We start from the raw sequence: 25,238 nt of genomic DNA on the forward strand, positions 1-25,238 counted from the left end.
ATATTACAATTTTTATTATTAATATACATAAAGTTTCTTATTAATTTATAAATATTTTTGTAAAATTAAATTGATTTGATATTTTCCTTTTAAGCTGTCAACTTATTTTCGTCAAATAAAATCGACAAAAAAATAATATTTTAATTATTAAATTCAATATAGATGTACATATAATATCTAAAATATTATTTTTATTCAATTTAATAATTAAAATATTTATTTTTATTAATTTATTTAAAAAATAGATAAATAATTTAAATTGAAAATAAACAAAACCAAAAATAAAATTTAGAGCTTTATAGTGTGGTTGAGGCCAAGTGTAGTCTTTGTACTCTGAACTAGTGAGTGGCACACACGATGTGTGTGCAATTTAAATAAGTAGGAATAAAAAAAATAATAATGAAATTAATATTATAATGTGTACTTAGCTTAAGTGGTATGAGTTCTCGTACTTAAACCCATAGTCATGGGTTCAAGCCTTGCCCATCTCTTTGTTTAACTTTTTTTTTAAAAATAAAAAATACTGTCACATGGCATGAGGAGAGTAAAGCTTCAAGACACCATAAGAGGTGTTCACTTTAATAATATACTAGTGGGTGGCACACACGATGTGTGTGCAATTTAAATAAGTAGGAATAAAAAAAAATAATGAAATTAATATTATAATGTGTACTTAGCTTAAGTGGTATGAGTCTTCGTACTTAAACCCATGGTCATGGGTTCAAGCCTTGCCCATCTCTTTGTTTAACTTTTTTTAAAAAAATAAAAAATACTGCCACATGGCATGAGGAGAGTAAAGCTTCAGGACACCATAAGAAGTGTTCACTAAGCCTTGCCCATCTCTTTGTTTAACTTTTTTTAAACTCTTTGTTTAACTTTTTTTTAAAAAATAAAAAATACTGCCACATGGCATGAGAAGTGTTCACTAAGCCTTGCCCATCTCTTTGTTTAACTTTTTTTAAACTCTTTGTTTAACTTTTTTTTAAAAAATAAAAAATACTGCCACATGGCATGAGGAGAGTAAAGCTTCAGGACACCATAAGAAGTGTTCACTAAGCCTTGCCCATCTCTTTATTTAACTTTTTTTAAAAAAATAAAAAATACTGCCACATGACATGAGGAGAGTAAAGTTTCAGGACACCATAAGAAGTGTTCACTTTATAATAATATATAGATAGATAGATATAGATAGATAGATGAAGACCAAAAACCAGGCCCAAAGTTTCCCGAGTCCATATTGATGGTTGGGTTCATATCATAGATAGCAAGGGGGTAGAAGGAATTTGAATTTGAACCCATTTAGAGGTAAGAGGCCCCAAAAAACAACCACACCACGAAATAGCTTGCGGAGTTAGAAGCTCCTACATGAAATCAGGCTTTCGAAATTGTGAAGTCAATGGTGTTCAAATTAATATCACTAATTAATATTTTTTTGTCAAGCCAAAGATCAGACAAACCTTACCATTTGATACCAAACTGGGCTTGCTTTGTTAACAAATGTCAACTTGACTGCTAATCACTTATTTGAATTATTAAAGGGACAATTTTTATTTTTCTACGGTTCAATTTTGAATTCCCCAAAATGAAGAGAGTGAGAGAAGAGAAACCAAGTGATTTCTAAACAAAAATGTAAGGCTTCATTTGGGAAGCAAAAGTTGGGGCTTTTTTGGTTATTTTAGTCATAAAAAATAAAATAAGTTTTTTAGCCCAATAAAACAAAATATCACATCCAACCCATAATTATTACATTCTTTCTCTCACAAAAAAGTCAAAAAAGCCTAAAGTCTAAAGCCATTCCCAAACCAGGCTTTTTAGCCCCAGGCTAAAATAGCCAAAAAAACCAAAATGCTAACTCACTTTTCAAACGAACCTTAGTACTAAAGGAAAAAAAATATATAAAAAAGTTATTTTAGTAATATAATTTTTGTATTAAGCTTTAATGAAATAATAGCGAGAGAAATGTAAATATTTTTTCTTTTTTTCTTTTCTCTCTTAACTTAACAAATCATTTATTTTCTTTTTTCCTGAATTTCCAGATAGACTGTCACTGGGATGGCAATAGGTTGGATTTTTTCAGATTTCACACACGAATTCTTCACTTTAAACTCAACTATGTAATGATATGATTCCATACGTTACCTTAAACTTGATATGTGAGAATCCGAATATAAAAATTTAATAAATAATATAATAATGATATTACAATTCCAAATATTTTTGTGGTGAATATTAAAGTGCAAATTAAATATTTGGAAGGTCTTGTAATTAATTTTAAAACCTAAAATAAATTTAGGGTGAAAGTCTTTAATTTAGAGGCAAAATTTATTATATAAAAAATAAATAAATAAATTTAAGTGCCAAATTAGTAAGTATATTTTGATCTAATAATATTTGTATTTAATTTAAATTAATGGCGAGAGAAAATAAATTAAAACAAAAGATAATATTTTAGGACCTTTTGTGTAGATACATATGTAACCCTAAGTTGCCTAATACAATATAAAATCAAAACAAAACCCTACCTTCTTATGTGAGTTAGAGAGATAGAAACGAGAGAAGGAAAGAGACGGCAAAGGAATTGTTGGGTTTGCAGTAGGGGTGAGCATGGTCCAGATTGGACCGGATTAGGATAAAACCAGGACCAATCCGTTATCTACGGTTCCTGAAAAATTGGAACCAATCCAATCCGTTTAAAACATGGAACCAATCCGAACCAATCCATTTAAATACGGATTGGATCGGTTTAGAACCACGGATTCACATAATTAAATAACAAATATATATATATATATATATATATATATATAACACTTTAATTTCATAAAAATATAAACATAGCGCTATATCAGTCCCACAATAGTAACACGTTTTTCTATAATAGCGACATACTGTTTTAGAATTTAAACAACCATAAGAAAACTAGTTTCACCATAAATATTTAGACCATTACAAATTAAAACTAAAAACTAACAAACAAAAGTAATAAAATAAGATATTATACGGTTTTAGGTTTGAGTTTAAATTTTATATATAATAAAAGAAGATAATATGGGGAGGATGTATAATAAAAATATAGACTATTTGTATACGGTCCGGATCGGTTCCAATTCGGAACCGTAGGGTTCAATCCGGAACCAATCCGTGGACTACGGATTTTTAATTCTTCAATTCGGAACCGAACCGCGGATTCAAAAAACCAATCCAAACCTATCGGATTGGATTGGACTGGATCGGATTACGGATTTCACGGATTCCTTGCTCAGCCCTAGTTTGCAGCTGTGTGTTTTCTTATTCTTTATATTTAGTGGTGGATTGGCTATGCCGTGAAGGAGTTAAAGAGAGAGGTATTAGTATTTAGGGCAAGTTTGGGATCTTTCAAAAAAGATAAAAAGACAAAAAGTTATTTAAAAAGTTAAAAAGTTAACACTATTTATCAAAAGTCAACAATTACGGCTGCACAACTCTCAATTCGAATTTTTCCTTACAAATCAATTTTTACAATTTTTTATTACATATTTTTTCATAAAAAGTCAAAAAGTTAACCCAAACATCCATATTTTCAACCTCAATTTTTTAGTCCAAAAAAACAAAAAGTACACTTATTTAGGACACTCCAAACAACCCCTTAATAATGGATTTTCTTGTGTAAATGGGTTGCTGGGAAGTTTTGGATTGCAATGGTAGATGGAAATTCTTGATCCTAAAAAAACATAAACTTTAAATTTTGAGGAATCATATCAAACGAATGAATTTTGAACTAAAATTTTTACAGTAGATCAATTACATATTGAACTGCATATCTGAATTTTTTCATAATTTTTGGGAGTCAAAATCCATATAAATTGAGGTATTCAAATCTGTCCAGGAAACAGTCCGAAATAGTAACTTTGGAAGTGTTGTTCTCTTTGGGTATAAATCCAAAAATTATCAAATCAGCATCATTAGAACCGGTTACGAGTCTAGTTTCTTACATTTTTTACCTTGCGTTGATTGCTCATGTATACTAAGAGAACCGTCAATTTCTTTAAAGTGCTGCAGAAAACAACCTGTTTGGATATAATAAATTGTAGATAATTATTTTGATAAGAAAATCAAGTGAAACCAATTGGGTTTGGAACTTGGGATATATTAGTTGATATCTTGAGGGTTTTAGAATTTTTCGAACAACGTGGAATGGGTTTTTAATTTTTAAAGTTAGCGAATAGATTGGAAAAACTCTGTTTTATCTTAAAGTCACTTTTAGTTAAGTTTCGATCGGAACCTATGTCTTGGGTGATTTTAGACCTTGAAGAACATGAACTTAGGTAATATTTAAGAGTAATGGTGAGTTGGGTTGAGTCGTGTTAGTGCGCTTTAGTTTGGGGTTACTTAGTTCGTATTCTTTAGTATTTTTAAATTAGTAGTGACGTGTAGTTTTCATATTGGTTCAGGGCACTAGTTGGATTTTCATACTCTATTCGAGGATTATATTATTTCATTTCCAGGTGAGTAGTTTCATGCTACATATTTTTATAAATGTTCCCCTACCCTGAATTGTTGGAAAATTAAATTGTTATTTCAAGACTAAACTGTTTTGATAAATTATTATATTATCAATGGAATCAAATTATTTCTAAAACATGTGTGAACTTGGCATACTGTAAACTATTTGTTTTGGTCTCATGTTTATAATGATGAACTACCATGTTTTGCGAAACTGATGTGTATTGATTATTGGGACCATGTGTGTATTTAGTCCAGGAAAATTATTCCACTGTGTGTGGTGACTCTGGCCACTAGGGAACAGATCCGGGTTGGGCCGTGATGACTCTAGTGCTCAACGATTGTAAGGAAAAGACCTTTAAAAACAACTAGGTGACCTTCAATCGGATCGTCTTTGAGAAAAGGCCCAGGTGCCACCCTGAGGATGACTCTTAGTTCGATATTGGATCCAACAGGGCTTATAGCCTTGAGAACTGTGTGGCATATTATATGTTTTTCTTGGTACCCAGAAAATTATTGGTGTTAATGTTATAATCTGTTTTAAGTGGAAAATGTCATTTATCATGTTCTTGCGAGACATGAGTATTTTAAGTGTTGAATTGTGGAACTTTCTTTTTGAAACAGATTGTATTTACCAAACTGTATGCCAATCTAGTTTCTGTAATATATATCTTATTTTGGAATTGAACCCTGTTTTCAAAACTGTATTTACTATCCATGTTGCTACTCACTGAGCTATCAACTAACTTAGTTGTTTACCATTTCCAGGTGTTAGAAGGACTTAGAGTGGACTCATGGCGTAGCGGGGACTCAATTGCATGGACCTCTAGGGCATTTATTTAATTTGTTTTAGGTGGCTTGTCGAGTTTTGGGCATACATTGTGGTTGAGTTTTATTTAGAATTATTTTATGTTGTGAGCGGTTTGTGTCCCATTTAGTATATATATATTTTTAGAAAGTTGGTTATGACTTGTTTTTTAATTGTGGCATGCCACTGGATTGAGATTTGATTTATTTATTTCTGGGCTATCATCACATTCATTCTTTATGGTTTTGGGTTCATGTTTAGGCTTACGTGTGCCTTGGGCTAAGTCCCTGTGGGCCACGTCCGGTCATGCTCGGATTTGGGGTGTGACATGATAATTTTGACCAACATACCTATATACTTTATCCTAATTTATCAATACTCCCCTAAACTTTTTTTTATTAAAATCAAGTTGGGACAAATATAATTGAATTCGGTAATTTTACTTTTGCAATGAATTTTGTAAGCTTCCCAAATCCAATGGTATATTTTCATCTTTCATTTTCTTCTTTTAGAAACAAATAAAATGAAACTAATAATAAAGATTCTCGTAGTAGGCGCGTGCACTTATAGTTCTTGATGGGAATATATATATACCCAACCAAAGCTCAACCCGATAGACTGCCCTTTAGTGTAGTCTCTTGAGCTGAACATGAGCAAATGATGAGCATGATCGACAAGGAAAATAGTGGCCAAACCAATTAGAGTGTGGCACCAAACTAACCAGGTCATATTGGCTGAGTAGACCCCAGTGGTCAGACCGACCATACCAGAGTATGTTGAGCAACCACAGTGTGCATAGAGCAAAAAAAATTGACTTCGAGAGTGAACAAATACAACAACCCCTAAAAGTGTATTTATAAATAACGCCAATAATCATGCCATACAATCATTTGTTATAAAAAAAAATTAATGGGGAGTTTTTTATAACTCTCATGACTCTAACGACTTTTATATAAAAGAATATAGACCACAAGGTAAAGGGTGGATTTCTATCTTCTTGTCTCTCTCCTCTTATTGAATATCTAAAAATTATTATTGAAAAGACAAGATCATTACCTAAGCATCAAAAAGCCTTAAGCTAATACCATACCAGTGTCACTCAGATAGTTCTTTCTATTTTTTGTAGATGTGTGAGAATATATTAGGGATTTTATATATAAATATATGGTAGTATATATATTTTGTATATTGAAATAAGTTGTATTTCCTTTTTCGTTCTAGGGTTAGATTGTTATATAAACCACTATATTCTTGTATTACGATTACAATTGAATAGATAGAAATCTTACATGGTATCAGAGCCGTCTTTGAAACCCTAAAACAACAGTCATAACATCCTCTAGTTCGGAATTACAATCTAGGTGTTTGGTGGTTCAATTGAGGTTGTTCTTTGGGTCGTCGAAGTTGACCCATCCTGTAATCCATCTCTGATTTGTCAAGATTCAATCAATCTATCCATCGTGATTCGTTTATTAGTCAGTGTTGCTTTTGGTCCCCTCATCTGTTCGTAGGGACCCGTCTGGGTTCAGGTTGAAACCCATCATCGCAACCCATCTAAGTCAAAAAGGACTCTGGTCGTCTATCCCGCTTCACGTAAAGGTTTGGTCTGTCATCTTTCATTGCGAAGGACAGTTCCCTAGTTCTCATCTGATTCTGGGTCAATTCGTCTTTCTCTGTGGTTCGTTGTTAGTTTGTTGGTTGCTTCGAAGTGGGTTCAAGTCTTCTCCTTCTCTGCTTGTGATTGGCGATAGATCTCTGTTATTACATTTTGATCCATATAGTGCTAGTTTTGGGTTATTATAGTTTGACTCATCAGTTTTCTATTTATTATACTTCACGCAATTGGTTCTCTATTTTTGGTTCATTATGATGTCGGATACCTATGAGCTTCAGCCTCCTCCAAAGCCCAAGACGGGGCTACTAGCATCAGATGAGTGTGTTTTTTGCCATCAGCGAGGCCATTAGAAGTATCATTGTCCCAAGAAGGGACGTCTATCTGCCTTGTCTTTTTAACAGTCTTAGACTCAGTTCTATGCTCATTTTCAGAGTACTTTTCAAACTCCAACCACTTATATTGCATCTGCTCCGGTTCCCAATCCTGATTTGGCTTCCTTGAGTGCTTCGATTGCTTAGCTTCAGCATATATTGTCTACCTTCCAACCCTCCTCATTTGCCTCAATTATTTCCTCTCTTCATTCAAGTTTGCTTAGGTCTCTTTCAAATATCTCTTCGTGTAACAACCCCGACCTCTGAATAATGTTAATCCGTACTTAATTATGCCTAACAGTAATTTAGGAGGGATTTGGAATTAATTTGCATATGTAGTGCATTATTTTTATGTTTCTATCTGTTCGGTGTAGAAAGATCTATTCATGTTTTAGTTTCGATTTGCAAATTGAAAGTCTTACCGGCGTCCAAATCGGAAATTGACTTGATTTATGTGCTAATTAGGATTTATAGAATTTTATGGTAGGTTTAATTGAAATTCGATTTGGAGCGATTAAATTAGATTAAATTAATGCCCACTAATTAACCCTATTAAACACATTTTGACCCCACTAAGTTGCCTTTTTATTTTATTCTTCCATTTCCTTGATGCCCAACGTGAGAGAGAGGGAGAATTAAGGGATTTGGGTCCTAGGTTCAAGAATTGAATTCAATAGAAGAATTGCTTGAAGAAAACTTGAAGCTTGCTTATCTTGTCCAAGATTCTAGTACCTAAAGCCCAACTAAACATCTAAGGTAGGAAATTCATTCTTTTGATTGTGGATTTAAGTTGTTCATGCATGAATTCAAGTAATTGGAGTTATAAGATGTGAGAAACAAGCTTAAGGAGTAAGGAAGTAGATCAATCCATGCATGCATGCATGTTTCATAGCATTTTGAAGATTGATTTTCAAGAATTCCTTAATGCATGTGTTGAGTTCACTCTAATTTTGGAAACACAATGAGTTTCATGTTATTTGGTAACATTTGACCATGATTTGGAGGCTTGAAGCTTAAATCATTTCATACATGTCATGTTTTGGGTCACCTACAAAGTTTAAGTTGAGTTTATGCATAATTGGTTTGCTCTTGGGCCATGATTTCTTGAAAAGATTCTTTAAACATGTTGTATTATGAGTTTTCATGTATTTCCTCAAGTTATAGGCCCAGAAAATTTGAGTTTGATGCTTCAAAGGTCGATTTTGAGCTTGGTGATCATATCTGAAAATTCCAGAAATTTGATCCACGTTCGAGCGTGCACTCTGAGTACATGCACTCCGCTTGAGCGTAGAGGTTTACGCTAGAGCGTGAAATGCATATACCCAGAAGTTTGTGTGTTTTACAGTCCGCTCGAGCGAAGGAATTCACGCTCGAGCGAGGTTCTGAGTCTCACGCTCGAGCGGAGGTCGAGCGTCCGTCGAGCGTGAAAATCTTGCATCCAGTGCTTTTTCATGAGTTTACAATCCGCTCGAGCTGAGTTTCATTGCCTGCATGTCCACTCAAGCGTAGACCTTATTTTCAGCAAGTTTTAAGAAATGTTTTCCAATGCATTCTTGCATTATCATTCCATCCTAGGCATTCATAAGCCATGTTTAAGACTCCATAATGAGGATTAAGGGTTAGAAACACACTAAGAGCCAACGAAATAAGTAATGTACAATTAGAACGTGTGTTTCAAGTGTGTGTCTGTTATGTGTTATGTAGGTCATGTGCCCTGTACTGTTTGATCAATCTACTCCATCTATCTGTCTCAAGGCCAACTGTGAGTAATAACATAGTAAAATTATGTTCAATTTTATTTATTTTATGTGTGTTGAATTAAGATCTGTTTTCCGAAATGATATGTTTGTATAATGAATGATTGTCCAATTTCTGTTATGTATTCGTGATATCCTTAGCATCATGTGATATCTGATGGCTGTTACCCGGTATCGGAGGTTTCTCTATGGAACTTAATCTGTCTGCACTCTGTTACCCATACCGGAGGCTCTATTATGGGGGCTCAGCGTGTTTATTCTCTGTTACCTGCATCCGGAGGTTCTTTTATGGAACTGATTATTCATAACCCTCACGTGTCTGCATCTGTTTTGTATCTGCTCTGTTAATGCTAATGGATGTATCACGTATACTTAAGCATACCTTATGATTTCTGTATATGATCTGGACAAGTTACGAATTTGATACGAAATTGAATTATGATTTTTGAATTTGTACGGACTCATTCATTGAAACCCCTTTACTCTGTTATTGTTCACTGAGCTTTCACTCACAGTTTATATTATGTATGTAGGTGAGTCGGCGCGTGATTAGGGCCAGAGTTGACAGCCTTCATTTCTGTTTTTGTTAGCCAACCGTTGTGCCTCCCGAGGAAGTTCCGATCGAAGTCTAGTTGCATGGTTGTTTTTGTACTTATGCTAGTCTCTGTCTGTTTTGTAAAGTTGGGTCCTGGGAATTACACTTTGTTACACTTTGTAAATGTTTGTAAATATTGATGTCCTTCGACCGACACGCTTATGCATATGCAAGTTTTGAAATCTTCTATCCCATGTATGTTATCACAGCTCATTGGACCTTGTCTATTTTGTATAATTGCTTCCGCAGCCCCTTACTATGTGCTTATCTGTTAAGAGGTCTTTGGTAATCCACAGATTACTGGCCGGTTACGAGGCTAAACCTACAGGGGCGGGTTTGGATCGTGACACTTCGTCTGTCTAGATTTTTGACTCTGGTGCCTCTCATTATGTGACTCTTCATCTCTTATTCTTTCAAAATTGTACTCCCTCTCCCTTTCCTATTACTGTTAATGCTGCTAATGGATCTGGTATGTATCGGTTGGATCTGTCTTACCATCTGATATGTTTGCTGTCTCTGTTTCATTTGTCTTTTATGTTCCTCAGTTATTTATCAGTTTATTATCTATCAGTCAGCTTGATGCCTCTGGTTTTGATATTATATTTTCTTCTTTTTTTTGTTCTATGCAGGATCGAATGTCCAAATAGTAGATTGGGACTAGCCGTAGAGTTTGAGACCTCTATGTAGTGGAGAACTTGCATCTGCCTATGACAACGTCTCAAACTACTTTTTATTCTTTTCAGTTAGATTCTTTGTCCAGTCCTTTTTACTTGTGGCTTCTAGATTAGGGCACTTGTCTGCTGACCGTTTACAGTCTTTAGCTCAATCAAGTATATTGGGTGAAGTTTCTTCTAGTGAACTTACTGAATGTCCGGGGTGTAAGCTTGCCAAAATGACAGCCTTACCATTTCGTAAAAGTACTTATATATCTGATACATCATTTTCTTTAGTTCATACTGATGTTTGGGGCCCTTCTCTTATTCTCACTAAAGGAGGTTCTGCATATTATGTGTCATTTGTTAATGACTGCACCCGTTACACTTGGGGTCTATCTTATGACTCATAAATCCGATTTCTATCAGATATATCGTACATTTTAGCCTATGATTACTAGTTAGTTTAGGTCTACAATTAAAGTATTATGGCCTAACTTAGGTGGGAAATATTTTAAAAATGAGTTCTGTGAATATTTGGCCAATTTGGGTACCATTCACCAAACTTCCTGTATAAATACACCTGCCCAGAATGGTCGAGCCGAGTGTAAACACAGTCATCTCCTTGAGATAGCTAGGTCTCTTCTTCTCTCTGTCTCAGTTCCGGCTCCATTTTGAGGAGAGGCAGTTCTTGCTGGTTCTTTTCTTCTCAACCGCATGCCTACTCCCTTTCTTTATGGTCGGTCTCCTTATGAGGCTTTGTTTTTTCAAATTCCTAACTACTCCCTCCTTTATGTGTTTGGGTTTGCCTTCTTTGTTTTTCTTCCCCACAAAGATAGGACCAAACTTAGTGCCCGGCCTGTCCTCTATGTCTTTTGGGGTTATAGTCCTACTCAGAAACGTTATCGGTGTTACGACCCTATTTCTCGTCGTCTTTATGTCTCCCATCATGTTTCTTTTCTTGAACGTCTGCCTTATTTTCAGCTTCTTCCTATCACTACTCCGGTTTTTAAAGAGGATTTGGTTTATATTGATTTATTTCCTTCTGAGGTTCCTCCTAATGAGTACATCTCTACCGTTCCCCATGACTTTGTTCCCTCCTCTCCACCTTCCACCCCTCTTGTTGAGTACCTCTTTACTGACCCCCCCGAGGCTATTTCTACTTCTCCTCCTGCTTTACCTCTGGTTTCCTCTCATCTTTCGACTTATTCTTTGCTTATGTTATTAGTTTATTCTCGTCGTCAGGCTCTCCATCTACCAGTTGTCTTTGCCCCGACTGCTCCTTCTTCTGCTTCTGAAAACTCTGATCCTACTGAACATCGATATCCTACTCGAGTACATCGTCCTCCAAACAGTTTTGGTTGGTCTAATACATATTTTTCTGTTTCATATCGTACTTTTTTGTCTGTTATTAATTCATTTTCAAAACCTCAGTCTTACAAGGAGGCCTATTAGGATCCCAATTGGGTTCGAGCTATATATGATGAGTTGTCTACTTTGCAGAAAACTAGTACTTGGGAGTTGGCTCCTTTGTCTACTGGTAAGAATCTGGTTGGTTACAAATGGGTCTACAAAGTTAAGACTCATTCTGTTGGCTTTCTTGAGGGCTACAAGACTCGTCTAGTTGCCAAGGGTTTTTCACAGGAATATGGAATTGATTATGAGGAGACCTTTGTCTCTGTTGTTAAGATGATTACTGTCTATAATTTGATATCTGTCGCAGCTATTCGCCATTGGCCTCTTTATCAAATGGATGTTAAGAATGTTTTTCTTAATGGTCATCTCGCTGAGGAGGTTTACATGCGTCCTCCCCCTGACCTTTGTCCTTGTTGCCAAGATCCTTTTATTATTAGGTCGGTAGTTCTTATGTGTGGTCAGTGTTGTGTTAGATTAAAAAAATAAAAAATAAAAAATTCACTTTTTGTAGGTTTTGTTTATTTATTTATTTATTTTTTAATTTACTACAATATTAACCATAGGGTAAGACCCACCCTTTATGCTATTAGTATTGAAAATATTTATCTTGTTATTTGTATTTCTTTTATTTATTTATTTTTTATGTATAATATCTCTCTACTAGCAGTAAAGATAAATCCAATTTGGTAGAACTCTAGTTGCTAAATATTTTTGTTTGATTTATTTTTTAAAATTTATTTTGAAAAATTACAAACTAGCTTGACCAAAATAAACACAAACAAATATTTTTAAAATCTAAAAAATTATTTGTTCTAAAAAAGAAAAAATATATATAAAAACAATAAATGCTTAAATTCTTTTACCAAACGAATATTTGAATTTTTTTTAAAATATATATATAAGCTGATCACTTGAGTGAGGGTTGAAGATTTCAATAGAGCTTTTTTTTTCTTTTTAGTTATGTTCTTATTACAAAAAATAAAAACTAAAAGGGGGAAAAAAATAAAAAAGGTATTTTGGTCTCATTATAAAAAAATTTATTTAGTTAAGATAACTTTTAAACTTCTACTATTTTCTATACAGATGAGAATTAATTACTTTATTTAATATTTTCTTAACATATGCCCTAAAAATATACGGTGGTGCTACATATATCAATTAATATATTAACTAGGGTACCAATACTAATTATGACATTATTATTGACTCTACTTATTAATCACATTACAAATATAAAAAATCTCTTAAATTATGTCACATCATCAACTGGTACATTAATAATACATTAATTAGTACATATAGCATTATTCTAGAACATATGTTAACAAAAGCCTATTATTATTATTATTTCCCATCCACCTTATTAAATTTGATTGTCTAGTTGTCTTTTTGGACCTCCCACTTCTCATTTTTACAATTTATTCAATTTGTTTTTCAATTTTTGTATGTAAAATATTTATATTAAAAATTAAGTTTATTTAATAATTATAAAAATATAATTTTATTATTTGTTTTAAAAAAATAGATAGTTTCTTTTTAAAATTATATTTGTCGCTCATTGGGAGTGTTTAGTATGACTTATTTTGGCCAATTTATAGATTCTAACTGTGGAAATTTTATTTTGAGTTGTTTGGTTAAAGTTATGATAGACTTACATGTAGATCATAATAGTTGAACTTATTGTTCAATAGGTCCTATGATAACTAATAGTTTTTTTCATTAAATACAATTAGAACAAGTCACTAACACTACAAGAAAACACACATTTGGCGACTAAATTTTTAGTCGCCAAAAGTTCTTTTTTAGTCGCCAAAAGTCGAATTTTCACTTTCCCCGACTAAATATTTTAGTCGCCGGTTTTGTCGCAAGTACACGGTCGCGAATACCTTTGGCGACTAAAAAAGTGTTAGTCGGCAATATACAGGTCTTCAGCGACCAAAGAATTTGTCGCCAATAGTCAATTCCATTTTTGGAAATTATACATTTAGCTACTAAACTTTTAGTCGCCAATAGTGAATTTTTTTTTATTTATTTATATATTTGCCGACTATTTTTTTCGTCGCCAATAGTCAATCTTTTGGTGACCACAGAGTTTAGTCGCCAAAAGCATATTTGAAAAAAAAAAATTTTACCCTCTGTTGTTCCTAGGTTTTGAACCTGAAACCTCTCACATTCCAAACATTTACCAGCACACTCTCCCCACTATGCCACTACAACATCACATAAATATAAGTGCAACATATTTTATTTATATATTACTTTGACTGGTATTAATACAAAACTATATATATAAATATAATTTATTCAATATAATTTATGTAAAAAATAAATTATTTAGTAAAAAAAAATTTAGATCACTTTTGGCGACAATCCATTATTTAGTCGCCAATTCTATAATTTTGGGCTACTAATTAATTTTCAGTTGCTAAAAAAATATGTTCCGCCTAAAAACGTTCCCTTTTGGCGACTAAACCTGTTTTTAGTCGCCAATTGACTGTTTTTAGCTGACTTTCAGCGGCCAAGCAGTTTTTAGTCGCCAAAACACGTAGAATCGGCGACCAAACTGTTTTTTAGTCGCCAAAACCTATACTTTTGGCTACTAAATGTTTTTAGTCGCCAAAAACCTTAACCTTTGGCTACTAAAATTTTTTTAGTCGCTAAAACCCCTATATTCAGCGACTAAACTGACTTTTAGTCGCTAAAACCCTTATATTCGGCGACTAATTTCTTTTAGTAGGCAAAAGTGACCAATTTTGGCGACTAATTCCATTTTAGTCGCCAATTCTACTACTTTTAGCGACGAAAAATCCAGTTTTACTCGCCAAATCTGCTTTTTGTTGTAGTGTAATTATTAATTTTCAGCGACAGTTTGAAACTTTTGTCACAAAAAATGTTACTAATTTTCAACTTCCAGCGACAGTTTGAAAAATTAATCTCAGAAAAATGTCACTAATTATAAGTTTTAGTGACACTTTATAAAAATTGTGACAAAAAAAAGTCACTAATTGTCAATTTTTAGAGATATGCAAAAAATCGTCACAAAAAATATTTTTAATGACAATTTTACTAAGACTTATTTTCAATAGGATTTGATGGGAATTAAGTCTAACTATTAGGATCTTTTGGTAGTTTATCCTAAATTATTTTAACTAAAAAAAAAAAACTGATTCTGAGAAGTTGCCCACTCCCTACTTTTAATTATTAGCTTCTGCTATAGGTATATTAATTTACGATTATACCCTTAGATTTTTTAATTTTTATTTTTAAAAAAATAAAAAAAAACCCCAAATAGACTATGGATTATTATTATTTTTCATGGGAAATGTGGAACAATAGTGAATAATAAAAAAATAAAAGTTAATTCAAAAAGTTATTTCATAACTTATTTACCAAACACTACTCAACAACTTAAATCTATAATTCAGCAGTTCCACCAAACAGATTAACAACTTCTAATTAAAATTATAATTTATAATCTATTAAATTATAATTTATAATCTGTTTTAATAGCTGCATCAAATACCCCAATTGTTTTAAAGCAAATGCTAATAAGTGCCCTCTAGGCATTGTTTAAAGTTGGGAAGTATATAAAAGTGCCTTGAAAATATATAAAAATATTTTTAAAATATATTGATTTCAATAAAAGTACATTAAAATTAGTAAAAAATGTATTCAGTGTGTTTGGTTTGAATTTTTTGGATTAAGTTTTTTGAAAATTGAGTTTTTTGGTTTTCGTATTTTTTTGTTTTCGTATTTTTTTGTTTTTAGTGAATATTTTTAAAATTTTAAACATTTTTTTACTTTTTTAGATTCACCTTACTTAGATGTATCTAAAAAGTAAAAAATTTATGAAAAAATATTTTAAAAAAATAATAAATACATAAAAATACAAAAAATATACTGAATTCTCGTTTTTTTTTATTTTTATTTTTGGTATTTAGTGAATTTTTAAAAGGTTTTTTTCACAAATTTTTTACTTTTTAGGTATATTTATGTTAGGTATGTTTAAAAAGTAAAAAAAATTGCTTAAAATATTAAAAAAATTCAGTAAAAACAAAAAAATACGAAAAATAAGAAAGTAGAATTTTCTAAAAAGTATTTTTTGAAAACAGGAACCAAGCAAAGTGATTGTGTTTTACAAATATTTTATCTTTTACTTTTGTCCTATAAACAATTATTAGCCAGATCTTTATTTTAAAGAAGATAAGATAAACTTCTTCTTCTTTTTTTTTAATCCAGGGTGTCGCTCACCTTGAGAACTAATCTGTGAGACAAATCTCTAGTGATGTACTAAGAGATTCAAATCTCTAGTGATGTACTAAGAGATTCAAATTCGAGACATTTAATCTTATTCTTTGATTTTTGTTTTTTAACTAGAAAAACTTATATGATTATAATTAATATAAATTTCCTTATTGATGATCTTCGCAAAAAGTCTAAAAATTAAATATATTGGATTATGGAAGCAAAATGTGTACAATAGAGAATCGAGATGCGTCATTGGGACCACCCAAACTCAGTAATATCAGAAACATAAATGCAAAATGTCATATTGGCATAACGTTCTTTCTATGAATTTTATTATATTTACAAATTATAATATATATATATATATATATGTATATTTGGGACACCATTAATTATAGCGAAAGAGAGAAAGATCTGTTTAATGTAGGGATGTTTTGGGAAGGGTAATCTTACATACACTAATTAATATACTAATACTAATTATGACCTTATTATTGATCTCACTTATTATACAAACTATAAATACCAAAAACTTCTTAAATTATGCCACATAATCAATTGGTGCACTAGTTAGTACACTAATTGGTGCATAGAGTATTATTCTTTTGAGAATAACAATTTTTGGCTTTTTTTTTCGTTTTTAATGAACTTTAAAAAAAAAGATCAAAAAAAATCTAACTTTATAAATGCAGCTTGACAAGTCAAACCAAAAAATTCAGCTTGAGATTTTTCCGATCCATGTATAAAAAGCGCTTTACATGAATCTCGAAATTAGTAAAGGTGCACATAAACTGACTCAGACACCCGGTCATAAAAAAAAAAAATGAAATTCCAAGCACCATAACTCCTTCGGGGCCATGGTCGCAAATTTTGCCGATAATTTGCCACATCTATGTGGAAGGGAAGCTTTGCGTAGGTCTCGAAATTAGTGGAGATGCGCATAAAATGATCCAGACACCCATTCATTAAAAAAAAAAAAAAAATGAAATTCCAAGCACCAAAATATGCAGTTTGAAATATCTTGGGGTGATATGTATTTTTTAAAATAAAGAATGACGCGAAACATATTTATCATATGTATTTATAATTTACATATACTAAATTCAAAACAAAACTATTCAATGGGTCCATTTTGTATCAACATGACTGAGCATCAAAGGATACACATACACATGAATCTTGTTTTCACTCCTTCGTCAATTATATATTTTAGTTAAAAAGTCACTATAAGTTGTCACATCACTTTCTTTATTTTTTTGCGCATCTTTTTGTGAAAAGTCAAAAAATTACTAAAATAATCTGTTTTCAAATGAGTCATAAGGCACGAAAGATTTTTTTTTTTTTTTAAAATGTATAAAAATGAGTGAAGAAATAGCTCCTATTTATTTTAGATACAATGGAATGAGACACAAAGTAAATTAGAATATATATATATATATATATATATATATATATATTTTATGATTAATATTATACTTGTACGGGGAGCAAATATTTCGGCAAGCCCGTACTCCTTTCTTTCGAGCTCCGTTTATGTCCGATCACCTACGAGCAAATAACGGTGAGCTACCCGGCGGTGTGTGGCCAGAAAAACCCTCCGACGATCAAGTTAGCACACACCTTAGGATGGAGAGTGAGAGAGAGAGAGGAGTGTTTGAGTGTAAGAATTCCATACAAAGTATTCGTCTGTCCGCGTATGGGGGGCGCAGTCATGCTTATATACCCTCTGCGCCCCATATCCACTCCCAGTCATCTCCTGACACGTGGCTCCGCTATCCCATCTGTCAGCGTAAACCTTGCTGAACATCACCTAATCTCAACTGCCTGCCTTCTCAGCTGGAGCTCGGCAGCCGAGCTCCTCTATCCACAGTCGTGCTGTGCTTCATACCCAAGCACTTCACTAGCTAAGCCCAAGGAGGACCGGGCTAGGCGGCATCTGTCACGACCCAAACCCGGCCCTATGGGTTTAGCACCGTAACCGGCCAGTAATCCGAGATTACCGAAGGCCTGCTTAACAGTAATACAGTAAAACAGAGTACAGGGCCTGGCGGAAGCCAATACAGTAATTAAACAATGTCCAATGAGCTGTGACAGTCTGTATGCCAAAAGGATTTTTCATGCATTCATACATATACAAACAGTACAGTTTATACAAAATTTACAGTCACACAGTACAGGGACCTAATCCTTTGATAACAGTACAGTTAGCAACTGACAGTCTATACAGTAATCCAAACAGTATGGAGACAGACGGGGGAAACAAACAAAACACCCCAAAGCCATAGCATGGCAATTCGGAACCTCGCAGTGAGGCACAAAGGCTGGCTTGACAAAACTGGAGTCTAACCCACGCTCCTAGCTCCGATCTGGTGGCTGAGCACCTACATATATATATAAACAGTGAGCTAAAGCCCAGTGAATAACATAATGCGTAAAGAGGTTTAGAATGAATGTCCTTACGGTAATGAAAACAGTTCAATTCAATCAGTATTTCAGTTGTTCAGTACAGTAAACAGTCATATGTGGTACATCCATTAGCATAACAGTAACAGTAGGTCTTAAAAGACCGAACAGTAATGATGGCCATCAGTCAGTAAACAGTAGTGGCTCCACGAGGGAACCGACAGAGATCTCTGTAACAGTAACAGTAACAGTAAACAGTAGGTACTAAGGATGCCACAGTACAGTTCAGAAATAAAGGACATACATTCATTCAGTAATACCAGTTCAGTAAACAGTTCAGTTCAGTATTCAAAAGATATCAGTTGAACATATCTTTACACAATTGTTACTCACAGAGTTCGGGCTACAGTAAGCTAGAGCGTGTCTCCCCAGTCGCCAACCCTACACAGTTAACAGATTGAACACACTAAGCTACGCAGTTGGGAAAGTAACAACTTAAACCCTAATTTGCCTCGGTGTGTTCTACATCTATATCCTCAATAAGATGCCTTAAACTAGGTCTAAGAATGCCTAGAATGGAGTGGGGATGCAAAGATGCACATTTAAAAGCATTTTCAGAAAAACAGAGTCCCGCTCGAGCGCATGTTTCCCCGCTCGAGCGGACATGCAACAAAGGTACACGCTCGAGCGTAAACTTTTCCGCTCGAGCGTACTGTAAAAATACTGGATGGGTGAAATCTCCGCTCGACGCCCGCTCGAGCTTGAGACAAGACTCCGCTCGAGCGCCCAATCCTCCGCTCGAGCGGACTGTAAAACAGTGCAGAGAGATGCTGGATGCTCGGATTCCACGCTCGAGCGTAACTTTCCCCGCTCGAGCGGAAGTGCGAAATCTGGAAAGCCCAGATTGCACCTCCAAGCTCAAACTCAAGTTTAAATGCATCAAAACCGATCCTCTTGGGCTCATTTTCTGGAAAACATTTATAAACACATAGAATAACGTGGTTCAAAGCTCAATTTGAGAAATCAAAGCCCAAGGGTGTTTAATTCAAACCCAATTTCAAACCAATTTCAAATCATTTTCAAGAACAATCTTCAAACATGACATGCATGATCTTAAATCATTTTCAAAGCTTTAATGCTGTTTCAAAAGAGCTCAAGCCTTCAAAAACAAGATGAACTCATGGAGTATGACCAAAAGATGGACATGCATGTGAGGTATGATGAACTACCACCTCAAAACTTCAATATATGTACATGCATGCAACACTTAAGCTTCAATTCAACAACAATGAACCAATTCATGACTTAGTTCTACAATGAAGCATGAATCATGCAAGAACAACTCAAAGACACCATTAAGATGATGAATGATCTACCTTAGGTGTAGAATTAGAAGTGAGGGAGCTCAAATATGCAATCTCCTCAACAATTTCTTCAATTTCCAAACAATTCACAAGCAAAATTGAGATGAAATCAACTCCTCAAGTCTCTCTCTCTCTAAGGTCGGCTAGAACAAGAAGAAATGGCTGATGAAATGTTCTTCAAGTGTGTACATAAGGCTCAAGTGTGTGTATTGAGTGGGCCACTAAGGGTGGCAATTTGGTAAATAAGCCTAACTCTTTAATTAGCTTATTTAATCTAATTTAATCATACCTAATCACTTTTTCAATGAATGTACCATAAAAGTACATTAATTATGAGGATCATAAAACACTAACCAATTTCCGGTTCGGCCGCCGATAAGGCCTTCAATTAATAGTTTAAACATAAAACACGAACAGATCAAACAAACAGTCAACAGATAAAATGTAATTCAAATAGATATATTCACTCAATTCAGTTTCAATTTCGGGCAGTCAGTTCAGTACCTTAATCAGTTCAATTCTCAGTCAGTTATCAGTCATTATCAGTTCCGTTTAATAGTAATCGGTGATTATCGGTAATCAATCAGTCATTAATCAGTAAACAGTATGAGGGTTGTTACAGCATCTCGGCAAAGCCGAGCCCGGGGCACCTCCTGTGGTCAGCCTTCCTGCCGATCAAACGATTACCTCGGCTGACCACGCCTTTCCGGGCGCCGGTCACTCAGCTTGACTGACTCCACCATCGCCTGATCAAGCAGCTCGGTCCAACCGAGCACTGCCTGAGCAGCTTCTTTACGGTCTAGGGCGGCACATACTTGGCCCAACTCCTGCCCGGCCCAAGTCCTGGCAGCCCATCTACGGGCGGATCGCCGGTCATCTCGACCCCATGCATCATTAGGCTCTCAACCTGCTCGGCCGTTACCTCGGCCCAATTCCAGATCATAAATCTCCCTCTCAATACTAATTATAAATCTCACGAATTTTTTACTCATTAATATTGCATCTATCACATTATTAAAATGCGTCTTGTTTTAGATTCTAATTTTTTTTTATTACATAACATATTAATTACTATAGAATATTTGAAAATTTTATTAATTTACATAGTCTTTTCTTTTTTATATATACATTTTTGTAATTATTTTTTAGCGCACACATCATTATTTTACATCTATCTATCTTTCTATTATATGTAATATGTCAACAACGTTGTGGCGGCGACACCTCTAGCCTAACCGAACCAACATCCATTGGTACATGCTTTAGTAGCATCGTCCCATTCCCATATCACATCCACAATCACAAAAATAAAATAAAATTCCATGTCAATGAATGTAATAGGCTTGTTGAGTTATTATAATTTATCTAACCCCATAAATCCCATATCCCATCCGCGACCACAAAAATAAAATAAAATCCCATATCAATGAATGTAATAGGCTCGTTGAGTTATTACAATTTATCTAGCCCCATAAATCATGGTATAAAAAATAAAATGTATTCGGAATAATTCAAAGTTAAAAAGGCATTTGATTAGGACAGTCCAAGAAACAATCAAATTGATCAGTCACCGTTCACGCACACTGCCAAATAAATTATGTTGGGTTACCAAGTAGCTTTGGGAAAGCAGATTTTGTCACTCGCTCCGCCCCACCCCCACACCAATGATTCCATAAAAAAAAAAAAAGAAGACATGGCTGTTATGTATATCTTTTTTTTTTTTTTTTTTTTTTTTTTAAACTGAGTATTTGGGCTAGCATATTTTGAGGACACACATGTCGACTAATCTCGAGATCCTAAGTCGATCGATCAAGTAAAGACGTAGTGGCCCGTGAGTAAACGGGCTAGGGATGGGAATCGAACTCAAGATGTCCAGGGTTCACGGCTCGTCCCAGAATTTTCCTTTCCCAACCAACTAGGCTACCCTTTCAGGTTATGTATGTTTATTTCTTCATGGATGTTTCAATGATATCTCTTAATAATTATACAAATATCTTCCTTTTTAAACGGTAAAAATTATGTACTTTTGATTGTACAATTTTTAAATTAAAAGAGTAAAATAATTATAATAAATATATCTGGGTGATTAATTAATTTTTTTTAATCTTCTACGTCAACTCATTGATAAACTTTGAACTTAAATATAAGACTTATGTGATAATATTATTATTTAATTTATAAAATAAAAAAAAAAATCATAAGAGAAATTATAAGGCCAAGTTAATAAAAATTTGTTTAGTTTTAATTCCAATAATTTCTTAATTAATTGCCTCACTAAAATAACGTCACTACCCTTTCTTATAATTTAGAGCACTAAAAGAAGAGCACTAAAAGAGCATTAAATTGTCTTTTTCCTCTTTGTGTTTTGTCCTTTTCCTCTTTTTATTTTATTTTAATTTAATTTTTTTTTAGGCATGCTACCTCATTAGAGCTGCTTTTAGTAGCCTTAGTTTAGTGGTCTGTATTATAGTTGTTCATTTAATATTTGCTCAAAAGTATCCAAGTGGGTTGCCTCCGAACAATGACACGTAACCATCACCATTATGTCCCAAATTGCCACCTGTAAACATCACATCCCACGTTCACCCCTTCTTCTCGCGTTAAGATCCTCTATAGTGGATTCTCTAGAGTGATCTCCTAGAGTGATCCATTCAATGGCTGTAATTCAGTCTCACTAAAACGACGTCGTTTTGGTGAGAAATTTCCAAAAAAATAAAAAAAAATCAGATTTCAAAATTCCTACGCAGAAGATATAGAGAGAGAAGAAGAGAGAAAGAAGCAGAGGGAGATGGCATTGCCTCCATGCCTCCCGACGCCCCTCCACCGCTGCCGTCCTTTCTTGTGCTCACTCTGCTATCTTCTATAGCAGAAGCCTTACCACAAATGTAAACCATGAATTTCAAACAAACACCCAACAAAAACAAACCCTCATTTACAAATACAAATCACCAATAATAACCGATCTTATCCAAAAACAAACCCACCATATCAAATTCCATTGAAGAAAACAATCAACTAAAAAACAACCAAATTCTTCTCAAATCCAAGTAGTTACTGAAAATCCACAATAAAAAACAACCATTAATGGTGATTCTTCAAAACCCAATTCATGTTAGAGAGATGTGTTCAATCCATCGAACAGAGGCGAAGACGACTCCATTTTACAAGCCATGTTTAGCATACACATGGTGGTTCTCTTCATCGCCACCACTTGCGGCGTCAGAGGAACTTTGACGGCGATCGGTAACTGCGTGGAAACGGCGGCGACAGCACGTCGGGGGTGGAAAGGGGCTAGGGCTGGGCGGCGATATGGCGGCCTCCTCCTCTTCTCTCCTCCTTCTATCTCTCAGCCCCTCTATCTCTCTCTCTCTCTCTAATGCTTCATAGGGGAACAACACAAGACTGATATTTGTTTTTTTTTTTTTTTTTAAATTACTCACCAAAACGACGTCGTTTTGGTGAGACTGAATCACAGCCATTGGATGGATCACTCTAGGAGATCACTCTAGAGAATACACTCTAGAGGATCTTAACGCCTTCTTCTCCTCCTTTGCACGATGAGTTTGTAACCACACCCATCTCGGTGATTGTGCGACTCACTTTTTGAATGAACTATACAAAACATAAAAATTTAAGTTACAAAATTACGAAGATGTAAGAAAATTTAACAATAATATAATAATTGATTTTTTTATATATAGTGGTATAAATTGTACCCCAAAAAAAAAAAAACTTTAATTTGGGTCAAGTATTTTAAATTTTTAAGAAGACTACATCACCAAAAGATTTAATTTAAAACTTTCGTTACGTATATAATTTTTCATTTAACATGATAAGTCTCATTATTTTCAAGAGTAAGGTCATGCCAACAAAATTTTCAAAAAGAATTATATGACTTTTCTTGTTTTTGTTTTTTTGTTGGACTTTCGTTTTCAACCAAAATATCATCCATTATTTTCATAATTTTAAAAAAGGAAATCTTATAAACACATCATTCTAAATGTATTTTTTTATAAATTTTATATTGGAAAATTATTTTTATTTTTTAATCAGGATGAATTCTACCGACATAATATTTTATACTAATATAAATGTACCTAAAATGTAAACTAAAATGATAAAATAATTCAATAATAAAAAAACATTTCTAAATCTCTCTCTCCCTCTTCTCCGTCTATATATACAAACATACCACTTCATAATATCACCCAAAAAGGGTAAACAAACAATACTGTCAAGATATTGTTAGCTTTTTTGGCTTTCGAAGGTTATTTTTGTAATTATGAGCGTGCCAGCAAGGATCAATCAGTCCTTACAGAATTGTGATTGCCAACCAATTATTCAAATGATTGTGTTATGGTTCTTTTAGCCTCAATAAAGAAGACTTTTACTGGTGGCTTACTGGTGGCTTGACTTCAGAGAACTTGAGCATAAGAACAGTTAAATAAACTGAAGCAATTCATTAGTATGAAAAACTTACAATGAACTTAGCTTCGTAGAGATTTACAGTGGCAATATACTCGAAAACTACTCCTACAAATGAAGTGTTGAGCAGGAACTTAAAGTACAGAAATGTAAAGAACAGGAAATAAACTGGAATATGTAAAGTAAGACTGGTTTTCTTTTGATTTCTTTCCGTCCCTATCTCTGAGGTCCTTCCTGCTATTTATACTTTCCAAAGATAACCGTCGAACTGCTCCTCCGTGATCGCTGATCATGCTACCTTATAAGTAGGTCCACTACGCCTTCACTGGTAGTTCAGGTTTCCCTCATATATTTGAATTTGAATGTGAGCAACCGTTGAAGCCACGTCACGTTACATCTCTTTGTTGATCCGCTGCTACTCAGATCTTATAACAACCAATATTAACTGCCACGTATATGATCAGGATCGAAGATCTGACTGGTCTCCCCATATTACCCTTACTTCGTCACACATTGAATTGTCACTGGCTAGTACAAAATATGTAGCCAACATTACCGCCCGCACTAATATGCCCAAGACTTAGTGATATTAGTGGATCAGGGTCCTTTTTCCCACGTCTTAGAACGTGTATGGGTTTTGCATCTTCCCAGAAATGCAACTGTCACTCACCATCTGAATTAATACTCTCGTTTTGATCCTTTAAGTGTTTTCACTGTCTTAGCATTCGAACAGACTGATACATTTCATGGCCAAATTAATTCTTTCCTCCAGCGATCAAGCACACGAAGAGTCATATGTCGATGCTGTTCCTCGTCGAAAGCATGCATTTATTAGCCACCTTTACCCACCTTTCTATATTCAGGTCATGGATGCCTTTGCAAATTACCAACCTTTAGATTACGAACATATTGCTCTTAATCCTTCGATTCAGAAAGCTACAAATATAAACATAAGAAGTTCTTCCTCTGACCTACCCTTACAGTTCGAACAAACTGCTCTCAAACCTTTGATTCGGAAAGTTGCAAATATGGACTTGAGAAACTCTTCTTCACAAATCTCTGTATAGGATAAAGCTGCAACTTCTTCCTCTTCTGGTGGTT

Source organism: Camellia sinensis, chromosome 13, assembly GCF_055761805.1.
Source record: "Camellia sinensis isolate YWXY chromosome 13, ASM5576180v1, whole genome shotgun sequence".
NCBI lineage: Eukaryota > Viridiplantae > Streptophyta > Magnoliopsida > Ericales > Theaceae > Camellia > Camellia sinensis.